This window comes from Mytilus galloprovincialis, chromosome 13 (genome assembly GCF_965363235.1).
Source record: "Mytilus galloprovincialis chromosome 13, xbMytGall1.hap1.1, whole genome shotgun sequence".
NCBI lineage: Eukaryota > Metazoa > Mollusca > Bivalvia > Mytilida > Mytilidae > Mytilus > Mytilus galloprovincialis.
This window is the reverse complement of record NC_134850.1, coordinates 65,344,449-65,357,339: the sequence shown is the minus strand read 5'-3', so window position 1 is coordinate 65,357,339 and position 12,891 is coordinate 65,344,449. Positions and strand designations below refer to the sequence as shown.

The following is a 12,891-nucleotide window of genomic DNA, read 5'->3' as shown; positions in this document are numbered from 1 at the left end:
ACAAAGTTTTAGAATATGCAAATGTTTATAGTAAATATAACATATAACGTATTTTTCAAAGTAACCTACGGTAGTTTTACGTGATGAAGTCAGTTTTCCTACCAGCTATAACCATTGTTTATCAAACAAATAGACGGATACGTTAATGGAATTATTATGCTTGGTATGTAAGTGCCAGAATGCTAAAATGATATAAAATTTATCTTTCTGGTGATAGTACATGTGAAGAATGACTATCTCTTTTTCGGCTTTTTTTATAACGATGCATGGGTTGGTCTGTATGTCCTTATAAACTTATTTCAGATTTGTAACGTATAGACTTTCTCACGTCAAACTGGTGTAATTGGGCATTCTAGATTGATTTGAATTCTATATACAATTGAGTACAGCTCATTCAAGTATTTTCGACATTTTTTGTTTGAACATTTGCCATTTGATAAATGACTTTCCGATCTGAATTGTCCTCGCAGTTCGGTATTTTTGCCATTTTGATTATTTTCGAAGGATATTTAAGGAGAAGTTGAATACATATGAGTATACCTGCATTCTGTACTTAGTGTCTAATTGTTGTTGGGATGTATACAAGACACGTTTTTTGATTGAGTTAAGTCTGCCAATTGATATTTTATCGTATGTTTTTCTATGTTGTGATGTTATGCTATTGTTTCAGAAAAAGGGAGAAGGTTTGGATCCATTAAAACGTTTAATCCCGCTGCAAATGTTTGCACCTGTCCTAAGTCAGGAATCTGATGTACAGTAGTTGTCGTTTGTTTATTTAATATATACGTGTTTCTCGTTTCTCGTTTTGTTTATATAGATTAGACCGTTGGTTTTCCTGTTTGAATGGTTTTATACTAGTAATTTTGGGGCCCTTTATAGCTTGTTGTTCGGTGTGAGCCAAGGCTCCGTGTTGAAGGCCGTACTTTAACCTATAATGGTTTACTTTTTTAAATTGTTATTTGGATGGAGAGTTGTCTCATTGGCACTCACACCACATCTGCCTTTATCTAAGAACCGGTCACTCTGTGTTTTGTTAGATGTATTTTTGTTAGTATCCGTCTGATGATTTAAACTTTTCAACTTGCTTTTATACTTCGTTCTTTTGCTGTACTGTTACACCAATATCCAAGGTATAGGTAGGGTTCTGATCCCGCTTACATGTTTAACCACGCTACATTTTGTATGTATTTCAGAGGGCGTCGTTTGTTGGTGGTTACACATTTGTTTTTCGTTCATGTTTGGTTCATGAATTAATCCGTTAGTTTTGTTGTTTGAATTATTTTTTCATTTGTGATTTCGGGGCGTTTTATAGCTGATTCTGCGGTATTTCGCTTTGTCTGTTGTTGAAGGCTTTACGGTGACTTAAAGATGTTAATTTCTATTTCATTCGGTCTCTTGTGAAAAATGGTCTCATTTTCATTTATACTATATTGTCTCTTTTATAATTAATACGTAAAAACAATCATGCAAATCAACATTCTATTTCATCCTGTCACACTCTAAACACCACCTTTTATTTTTAAAATCAAAATATAACTATAGGTATTGGAAATCAACAATATAGTTATATTCTCTCTATCATTGTCAATGTATAGCTATCAAACATACCACCTACCGACTTAAACTTTTCCGAATTTCAGAGGAAATATTCTAGAAGGCAATCTTTCTTACACTGCTTCGAATTTGCAGTCATATGAATCCAACTTTCAATTGAAGCAGCCAATACTAATGATGGTTTCGCATTGACAAACGCTAGTTATAAGGAGGCAGATAACTAAATTATATTAAAATTGAATTCCAGTTTTAATAGTAGTACATTAGTATTGGCAGTTTATTAAAGCCCAAATCATCCGCGTAGATGGACCTGGTGCAGATTACTCTATAAAGCTAGGTTACCTTCGGTATATGTCCTGTCCGTAAAAGGAGTCTAATATATTGTGATGGAGTATAATTTATCGCGATGTCTATCAGATATGGATTGCAAAAAATTATAAAGCTATATTCAAACACTTTTTGATTCGATTTGTTTAATTATCTTGATAAGAAGATTTCTTTTAATTGAAAACATTTCAACAACGGTTAAATACTTCTGCAAGCTACATTTTGTACTTACGAAACATGTTGACACTTGCTATCTTTATCTTAAACTGTTAACCACTAATATATATTGTTCATGTCTGTTTGATTTGAACATAAGTGTTATTAACTTATTTCTATTGAACCAAGCAAAATGTACTTTTACAATTGATACAAAATATGGCATTACAGAGTATACTTAAATGAGGACATCTAAATGCCTTTTTTCTTGTTTCGTCACTTCTGGTCGCATTGTTTTTGTTTGTTTTATTGAGGTACATATAAAGAAAACAATGAGGGAACTACCTATTGTTATTCATTCAAATGTCAACTAGAGATAATTCAAATACAACTCGATAAAACCTTGATATACACAAAATATCATCCGAAAAAAACCCAATAATAAGTCAACTTCAATATCGTCTCAAAATGTTACATAAAAATCCGTTATTTTCCAAATTTACAACACAAAGTCGATTTTTGATCTTGTCATAAGCTATTGCATATGGCTCCACAAGTCCATCATCTTTTGACAAAAGTTGTCTACTAAGTTGTCCGTCTTTAGACAACACAATTTACCTTGACTGCTACTGACAGTGTAAACATTTCCCGCATTGTCAACTGCTATACCACGAGGTTCCTTAACAATGTTCTCGTCCTTGAGTGTCCAGATAGTATTACCCTCCATATCACAACATACAACGGTATGTTTTTCACTGTTCGTATAATATAATTTATTGTCACTGGAAATAATATTCGACCATGAACTTAAATCACATGGTACAATCGTAGTACTTTCTCAACTATGGATATTGACAGTTTGTTCTCCTTTTCCTTCGACGCAAATAATTAGTGATTCATCATTGTGTGTAATTCCATAACATTTATCTGCAGTAGGAATTGATCTCCTTGCTTTTGTTTCCACATCTATGATATTAATTTGCTTCTGGTATGTGTTGTCGGACGATACAGCTACAGTTTTATCATCAATGCATGTTACATCAAATGCATAACTTGGTGAAATTGAAGTTTAAAACTTCAATTCTCCATGTGTATGCAATATCTTTACACTGTCATTACGTGAACGATCACAAAGAACAAGCTTTCCATCTGAATGAAAACAACATCCGGCAACATTAATAGCTAATCTTAAATTATGTTCTAATTTTAGTCTCATATCATTGATAGAACTTTTTTTCACACCAACTAATTGCGCTTGTTTGTGTTTTGATTTCTCCAAGACAATACTACTAGGAATTTTCTGTACCTGAATCGAGCATAGACTCTGTACTTCCTTAAAAAATCCGGAAATCATTCCATCAATTTTATGAGAAGTTTTCACTTTATCTAAGCTACCATTTTCTTCTAATGCCTGCAAGTAATTATAGGTGGTTTCCGTTTTTAATGAAATTTCTCGGAGTCAAAAGAAGGTTTGCAAATCTGATCCATATTCATTGAGGTCATTTATCTGCTGTTGACAATTTTCTATCTTCGTTCGCTCTTTTTGTATCGCTTTCAAAGTCTTTCCGTTTTTAATGAAATTTCTCGGAGTCAAAAGAAGGTTTGCAAATCTGATCCATATTCATTGAGGTCATTTATCTGCTGTTGACAATTTTCTATCTTCGTTCGCTCTTTTTGTATCGCTTTCAAAGTCTTTCCAATATTGTTCTTGCACTGATCATCAACTAGTTTATTTAATTCTGTTTTTAGAGCGTTTTCAATTTGATTCAGATGGCTGTTTATCTCTTCTCTTATTTTAATTATTTCTTTAAGAATTGATTCTTTCTGTTTTTCAATATCCTGAACATTTCCCTTGAGATGACATTGTATTTTTGTAAGATTTAATATGATGTCCGATAGACTCTTTTGAGAGTCTGAAGTTTTGACATCTTTGTTTAACTTACTGATAGGAATGACGGCTTCACACTTCGCGTGTTCTTCTAAACACGAAAAACATAATAAACAGTCATGGGGTTGGCAAATTAATTGGTATTTGTCGTCGTGCACACAGCAGTGTCCCTCTATTTGAGAAAAGAAGGAACCAAGAGCTAAGTAGTTAGATATCGCTATCGTTGAATGGTTTTGTGAAGCTTTAGACAGTGCATGGAAATCTCTGCATTCGGGACAAAGAGCCTGGTTACATTCGGAACACCAGTCGCTTGAGGGTTTTGTGATAAGACGTTGATCACATATACCGCAAAATTTTGGATTTGATGCCATTGCTGATAAAGAAATATAAAACTATTATTATAACAAAACAATTCAAATAACAAAAAAACAGAACGTTTAGGAAAATTCAAAACGGAAAGTCCTTTATCAGATGCTATAATCATAAGATTTAACACACAAAACTCATGAAGGCTAAATGCCATACTCCTGACTTGGTTCGAGCATTCATTTACTTATGTAGAACATCGTGGATTGAACCTGGTTTTATTGCTTGAACTTCTCACTTGTATGACAGTCGTATATAGTTCTATTATATTGACAACAATGTGTAAGCGAGACATATAAGGTATTACTGGATTTATTTCACTTGACTGGGCGGGGTTTAAGAAGTTCGCTTATTTAAGACCAGTCCATCTATAGACAGGAGTTTTGGGGAAAAAAACTTTTGTGGAATTTGCTTAACATTCCTTTCCTTGCCACAGGTAGTGTTAAAGTAAACAAAGTCATGTGAAATATTTAAGATGGTCCCCTCAGGTAAGGATTGTATTAAATCATATTAATTGAAATGAACAATAGAAATCTACTCACAACAAAGGTGGTTTAAATAGTGTAAATGAGTGGACTGTATCAAAGAAAACTAGGTGTTTGTTTATTTCACCATCTTCTGTGGCAAGGAAAGAAAATGTTCATCAAAATCTATAAAGTTTTTTAACTTTTTAAAACATTAATTCGATGTAATATGTATTTTTCTAGGAGCTGCCAGGCTTTAAATCTTTTAATATTTCACAGTTTTATCTGCACTCAGAGAAAATCTCATGGTGTAAACACGCACATTTTTGTTTACGTGTATGGATGAACCTTAAGTGAGTACAAAAAAGAAAGACAATCTAATTATTACACGTATCCATTGTAACATAAAAATGTCGCCGGAATTTAAACCAGGAAGTTGTTTTGTCATATGACTAATGCAATATATCTAATAACACGACGTTTACAGTTGAGATAGCGGGATTTACAAAGTACGAATTTCTAAGTTAAATTCGAGACGAAAAACAAATATATATGAATTCCAATCTTATTTCGATTACTTTTTTTTTATTTTTACAACACAATCATCATGATCATGTTTAATATTGTTTTTTATTCTGGAGTTTGATTTATAGGGTAAGTTTTCATCATTACTAACTATCTGTCATATTGTCCAAATCTTAATTATTGTTAATTGTAGATTACTTACTTTAGTGTATTTAATACTCGTTGAATTCAACTATGCCTTTTTGATAAATTCATGTAAATTGTTAAATTAAATTAATACTCAATCTAGTGTTTTAAATTTCAAACAATAAAAAGGTAGTCCACAAACTTCGTATCAACTTTAACCAGACAAAAGACAATAAGTTGGTTTGTATGGTTGGGAAAATTTGACCGTGGCTATACAGTGTTATGTGTACTTGTATTAAAAATTTGATGGAAAATAGTTTGAAATAAGTAAACAACATTACACGTAAAATCATATGTTAAAACTTTCTGATCATTTAAATGTTACTGAAATTATTGATGCAATGCATGTTTATAATTTATATAACGTTTGATAAAAAAAAACATATTTCATTCGATGATTATTGATAGAAATTTTGGCTACTAATGCACCTTAGGTTTTGGCGTCAGGTTTCATTTTATTATTTAATGTCGTCATTGCATTTGTTAACAGATTTATACATTACATCAATTTTTCGGACCTTTCGGATACTTTGAAAATTCAGCAAATATTATTTTTTTTAGATTTGAAACTTGATAAGACCATTAAAGGTTCAACTATTAAACACATGCATGACAGTTGTTGTCTATTTGTTTGATGTGTTTTAACATTGATTTTGCCATTTGATTAGGGGCGTTCCGTTTTGAATTTTCCTTGGAGTTCAATATTTTTGTGATGTTACTTTTTATGGACTTTTTTAACATGAAAATTCGTTGTCTTCACAAAATTTTCAGAAAGATAAGACTGTTGAATTATTATATGAGAAACATGTGCTGACACAATTGCCAGCATCTTACTCACAAGTTTCTCTACTATTTGTTTTTCATTAAAACACATATACCATCTTAAATAAAACCAACAAAACAAAACAACAAAATAACAAACAATGTAAAAAAAACACGCATTTGTTTAATTTCGTTGCTACATCAAACAAAACCCGTATTTTTTTCGATTAAAAATTAACAGAATATTTTTGTTTTTGTCATAACAAATAGCATAAGGTTTTAGAAGTCCATCTTTTTTCCGATAAAAGTTGCATATGTTGTTGTCAGTGTGCAGATAATACAACAAGTTTATTTTGACAATGTAAACATTTCCTTCATTGTCATCTGCAATTCTACGAAGACCCATCAAAACAGAGGTGTCTCTGTACGTGCAGATGATATTATTCATATCAATATCACAACATGTCACACTATTTCTTTTTTAGTTAGTATAAAATATTCTTTTGTCGACAAAAGTGATAGAAGACAATGGACTAAGATTGCAGTTTACAATCGTAGTACTTTTAGCACTTTGAAGATTAATACTTTGGATGCCTTTCCCTTGAATGCAACATAAATAAAGGCAACAGTAGTATACCGATGTTCAAAACTCATAAATCGATAGAAAAAAACAAATCCGGGTCACAAACCAAAACCGAGGGAAACGCATTAAATATAAGAGGAGAATGTCGACACAACATTAAAATGTAACAGTGATCCCACTTTTTGCTTTGTTGCATACCATGAATCCGGGGTTGGATGGATCTTATGGATTGTGTTTCCACATTTATTATAAATACTTGCTGTTGGACGTCTGAAAATACAGCTACCGTTTGTTTATCAATATCTGCTACATCCGAATAATAGCGGGATGACGCTGGGATTTTGAAAATGAGATCTCCATGTGAATGCAATATTTGTATGCAGTCACTGTTATTTTTACAATCACATAGCACAATCTTTTCATCTGGAAGAATACAACATCCAGTAAATTCTCCAATAATTTGATAGTATGAATTTAACTCACTAGTTAATTGACAAGCAGATGTGACAAGGCTGTCTAAGATAACAACAATAATATAATAATGGCAATTTTATTTCCTTGATAACCCCAAGCCTAACACCCCTCTTGTACATGATATATGACATAACAAAAAATATAATCCCATACAATAAAACAATAAGTATTACAAGTACTCAACTACAAAAAATATTCAAATATAAGCAAAGCAAAATACCACAACACCCTTAGCAAAACTACTGGGAGGGTAGGCGGGGCTTAAGAAAAAACGTGCTTGCATGCTTACGAAGCTGATCACAATGCAATGTGGTCACTATCTCTGCGAAGCTGCGCATTAGTGAGGGGTCGTCTCAAGGCTAGCTAACCCTGTGATATTAATACACGTGGTTAAAACTACATTTATCCTAAATTACACTTTACCTTTCTAGCTAATTGACAAGCAGATGTGACAAGGTATCTAAGATAACAACAATAATATAATAATGGCAATTTTATTAGCTTGCATTGGTAACCCCAAGCCTAAGACCACCCTTGTACATGATATATGACATAATAAAAATATAACCCCAATCCCAAACAAGAAGAGGGTAGTTGTTAAAAAGAAGGTAATGTCATGGCTTTGAGACGCTGGTCTATATCAGAATCAATATAGCGTAAAAACAATCACTTGACCAATAACCTAACAATTTATTGTCACTGTCCGAAAGACCTATAGATCCTGCCCAAGTGGCAGCACCCCTATGAAAAGAGTGTCCCCTATATTTTTGAGGATTATAGCCAAGGTGTTGTAACAAAAAAACCAAAGGAATTGGAGAAAAACAGTATAAGACAAACAACTTTTGTCAGACGAACTAAATAAAGGATCTAAGGAATCTCCAGGTAAGGCAGCACACGGGATAAGTCTTCATACGGACAAAGCTGGTGACCGTGTAACAAAGGGAAAATTACCTCAATAAGCTTAGAATGAAACCGCAGCGTCTTAGTTACTTTGAGCGTTACAAACATACCCCAGCCACAAGGCAGCACATCTACCCTCCGGAAATTGATTTCTGAATCAAAAGGACCTTTGACTAAAAATTTGTTTGGTCGCAAAAAAACATAAAAACCAGTAAGGCAAGCAGCCCAAAAAATAATATTAATATGACATTCAAGATTTAAAATTGACTTAAATCTTAACATCAGTTATTGCGTAACAGGTGTTTTACAATTTTGACTGGTACCAAGTTCCCGTTTGACACCAGTTAGTAAATGTCGAACATTCCAACAGCTTGCAATAGGGAACGGTTTGTCGTGCGATTTATACAGCACAGAAATAATGTTCAAATACGATAGTATCGAGCTAAACGCAAAGTTGTTCACATCCACAAGAAAAGCAATGTAAAGTTCTACAGCTTTGGTAGTGCATGGCACTGGTTTTAGGTCATAATTTGGCTTAAGATTGGTACGGTAAAATCCTGAAATTGAACATCCCACCACTCGCTTTTCAAGCGAACCACGCTGTTCTCCAAAATTCATTTGTGTTTCCATTGTTTCTTCATCTGGCATTAAAAAAGTGAAAAAAAATATGTGATTTTGTACCTCGATAGTCGTAAATGGTATATAAAATAAGTGGCTCACAAGTTTATCATAAAGCCTAGATAATTGTCCTGGTTCATGAAGTCTTGACGCGGCGTCAGCAATAACATTATTATGACCACTGATAAATTTGGCTCTGATGTCAAAATTGTGTTCAGCCAATAACCAGAAAAGTTCTCTCAACTGAGTCATTAAAGTTTTGTTTCTAGAACTACCTTTGTTAATGATGCATTTTGTAGTCATGTTGTGTGTAGATACGACAACACGTCTATAAGCCCACAAATGTCCCCATCTCATAGTGGACAACACAATAGTCATAGTCTCTTTAATATTTATGTGATAGTTCTTGAAATTCGGTAAATTGTGTCTCAATCACATAAACAAAATCTTCATAATATCCTGCACCACCATGTAAACACGCATCAGTTTGCAAGCAGTAACTTGTTTAGAATCTAAAAAATTTCTGTTTCATCGAGCACATTCATAAAATAAGCCCACCATGCAATATCAGAAAAGAAATCTGTAGATCACTAATAGATTTGTTTCCCGAACCTACCAACTGTGCAGTTGTGTCTTTTGCACTCTCCAGTATAACCTGACCCGGAATTGTCTGCAATTGGATTATTCCTAAACTCTTTACATCCGCAAGGAAGTCTGGAATTTGCTTATTGATTTCACAGCTTAATGTCATTCTATCTAATTTACCATCGTCCGCCAAGGTCTGCAAGTACTGATTTACGGTGGTAGTTTTTGCAATTATCTTTCGCAGGCCAAAGAATGTTTGTAGATCTGATCCATATTTACTGAGGTCTTCAATCTGTTGCTGGAAATGTTCAACATTCGCTTTCTCCTTTTTAACCTCTTGTAAAGTCATATCAATGCCACTGTGGCACTGATCATCCATTATTTCACATAGTTCTGTTTTCAGAGCGCTTTCAATTTGATTCAGATGGTTATTGATCTTTTCTCTTATCTGATATATTTCTCGAAGTGCTGATTCTTTCTGTATCTTGATATTCCTTAAGTTATCCTCAAGCTGACTTTGCAATTTCGATAACTTGAGTATAATCTCCGATAGACCATTTTTAGTTTCTAAAAAATTTTCAGACGTTTTTATATCTTTGGTTAGCTTACTGATACGAACCACGTCCTCACAATTCATATGTTCTTCTAAACATGTAAGACAGAGTAAGCAGTCATGTGATTGACAAAACAGTTGATATTTGTCGTCGTGTAAGGAACAATGTCCATCAACTAAAGAAAAAGAGGTTCCAAGAGATATGTAGTTTGCTATTGGTATCAAAGAATGATGTTGTAAAGCTTTGATAATTGAATGGAGATCTTTACATTCGGTACATAGAGCTTGGTTACATTCGGAACACCAATCACTTGAGGGCTTTGTGATATGGCGTTGGTCACATATACTGCAAAATCTAGGATTCGTCGTCATCTCTGAAAAGTGCGAAAGATATATTTGATTTAAAGTTTAAATGGTACTGAAAAGTTTACCGGAAAAATATTGGCAATCCTAGGAAGAGTAGCAATTGAATGCATTGTGTTTATCTTGATCATAGACAATCTTACTTTTTTAAGAGCTATTTGAAACTTTCTATATAGTTTATTCAGAATATTACACGGTTAATAGCTTGACATTTTGAAAAGCTACTAGTTGGTTACTTACATTTGTAATTTGTTAATGCTTTTGTTTTTTTGTCATTTCGTTACTGCTACATTTTCTGTCAAGTTGATAATAGATGATGATAGGCATAACGATCTGTCTTCAAATACACAAAATGTCGATGACTCGTCGATATATTTTTATAGAACAGCAACAATACTACATACGTAATAAAGGTCACAAGAGTTCACAAGATAAGTGTTGATGGTAGATTAAAAATGTAATACGTAAAAGTAAGTTTATGAAATATTATGTAAAAATTAAAGGTAAAATCAAACACTTACTAATTTAAAAGTTTTTTGGATTGCAAATTTCCCATAAGTAAACGGACATCTAAGGTTTTCCTCGTCGTGATTAAAAGTGTATACCTATTTTACTGCAAATATTTTACATAAGGCGTCGCTAAATTGAATAAAGTATTATTTGTATTGCATGTATTGACATGTATATATATAAAAAGGGTATTGAAAGTCAAAAGTAAAATAATACAAATTCATTGATTTTTTATAAGTCATGCATCGTTAAAATCATTCCAAAGTATTTAAATATATAAACATTAAAATGTTTGTTTGTTAACTGTTATGCTTCACGCGTTATCAAGGATAGGGACATGGATCATTTAACAATATTAATCAAACTTTAAATAACATAAAAGTGAAAAGCTGCATTTCATCAATATGGAAGTTATATATAAAAATAAAAAAACAAAAAGTTTGTTGTGTATCAAATAATAAGAATAGGATGTTTATCTTAGCAACCTGATGTGTTTGTTTAAACTTCACACACAACAGGATACATTTGAAATTTGTTTCAAATAGGCGTTTAAAATCTACTCGACACGAATTAAACACATTTCTATTAAATAAATCAAAACGTTGTTGTCTATCGCGCTTTTTTGCTGAAATACATAAACAATAAGTTCCAGCACTGTTTTTTTAACGTATCAGTCATAATGGTGTGAGCGGATTTATTGTTTCAATAAAGCCCATTTTCACAATAGTTACATAATAAACATGGAATCACAAGTCTAGTATCATTTTACATTATTCAACGATCAGAGTCAACTACTAATTTTCTATTTTCATTTAAATTTCCTCTTTATATCATCAGAGTTAAATTGACTTGTTTATCTTTTTTCAATTAAGAAAATCAATTGCAAACTCTTTCTCATGATCTATTTAAAGACATTGTCATTCAGATATACGACACGGTTTGTGACGTTTTTAAAAAAATGATTACAGAGAAATAAGTCTGCATAAAGTTGTACAGTTTCATTCCCGTTATTTGTTCGTCTATATCACGTCTATAATTTTACAAAAGTGACATTCAGACGCGAAACTAAACTAACAACGGCATGGCAAAACAAAGACTAAAGAAGCAAACAACAGTATAAAAACACTATATAGAAAACTAAAGACCGTGCAACAAAAACCCAACTTAAAACTGGGGAGACTTCAGGTGCTTCTGATCAATACTATAAGCACCCTTTAGAAACATATTTTGCACTCGTTCAGTTGGTTGATAATCTTCAATTTTGTAAGTTTTTACCTAAGAGTATGGTTATACTTTCTAATAAAATGTGTTTTAAAACAATTCTATTATCAGCAGATGAGAAATAATTCTCGCGAGCTTAACAAAGGGGATTAAGAAACATGTCTATTTGATAGGACTGTTTGCGGCAAACTATGTGAAGGAACATAATTAGCCAAAAAAAATAAAAAAGGAACGATTATTCAAAACTGATTACAACGTATCAAATCTTCCTATATTTACGACGCAGAAAAGCATTAGTAACTATGCACATGTATGAATAACATTTTTTGATAGCACTCCCAAAAACTAAGTTGAAATGTACATTGAAAAGTATCTCTGTTGCCTCATTTCTAAAATGGGATTCATCGAAGTCTTTTGAATTTCAATTGCCATTCAAATACAAGTATCTTTTGTTATCGTTTGAAAGTTCTCGCGCTGAGAAAAAATTACTTTATACTAATGTTGTCAATCTGATTACATTGATTGATTTATTTACCAAACGAGCCTGTTTGTCATATCATCAAGGGTTTGAACAAAATAGTTATACGTGTTCAAATTTGAAACAAACTTCATAATATTCATATCATTTCCAGTTTAAAATTTCACCAATGATATATTCACATAAAGAAGTGGATACATCATTTCTTTTTCAAATTTTTGGAATCAACGCCGCCAGCACATTGATCAGAAAGACAATAAGGATAATGTGTTTTTTTGACAAACAGTAACTTTACGCTTTAAAGATAAAGTTATCTCACTAACAAATTCGAAATTTGATGATTAGGTAGAATGCACATATTGTATCGAACTAGAGATA

At 32.4% G+C, this 12,891-nt stretch overlaps 1 long non-coding RNA gene across 1 annotated transcript; it reads right to left on the bottom strand.

Moving 5' to 3' along the window:
• Positions 1-7,435: 7,435 nt before the first annotated feature.
• LOC143056837 (uncharacterized) lies at positions 7,436-11,184 on the bottom strand. The gene is made up of 2 exons (XR_012972533.1): positions 10,826-11,184; positions 7,436-10,315 (listed from the first exon to the last, which is right to left on the bottom strand). It is a non-coding gene; the product is annotated as an uncharacterized LOC143056837 (long non-coding RNA).
• Between the last annotated feature and the right edge of the window lie 1,707 nt (positions 11,185-12,891).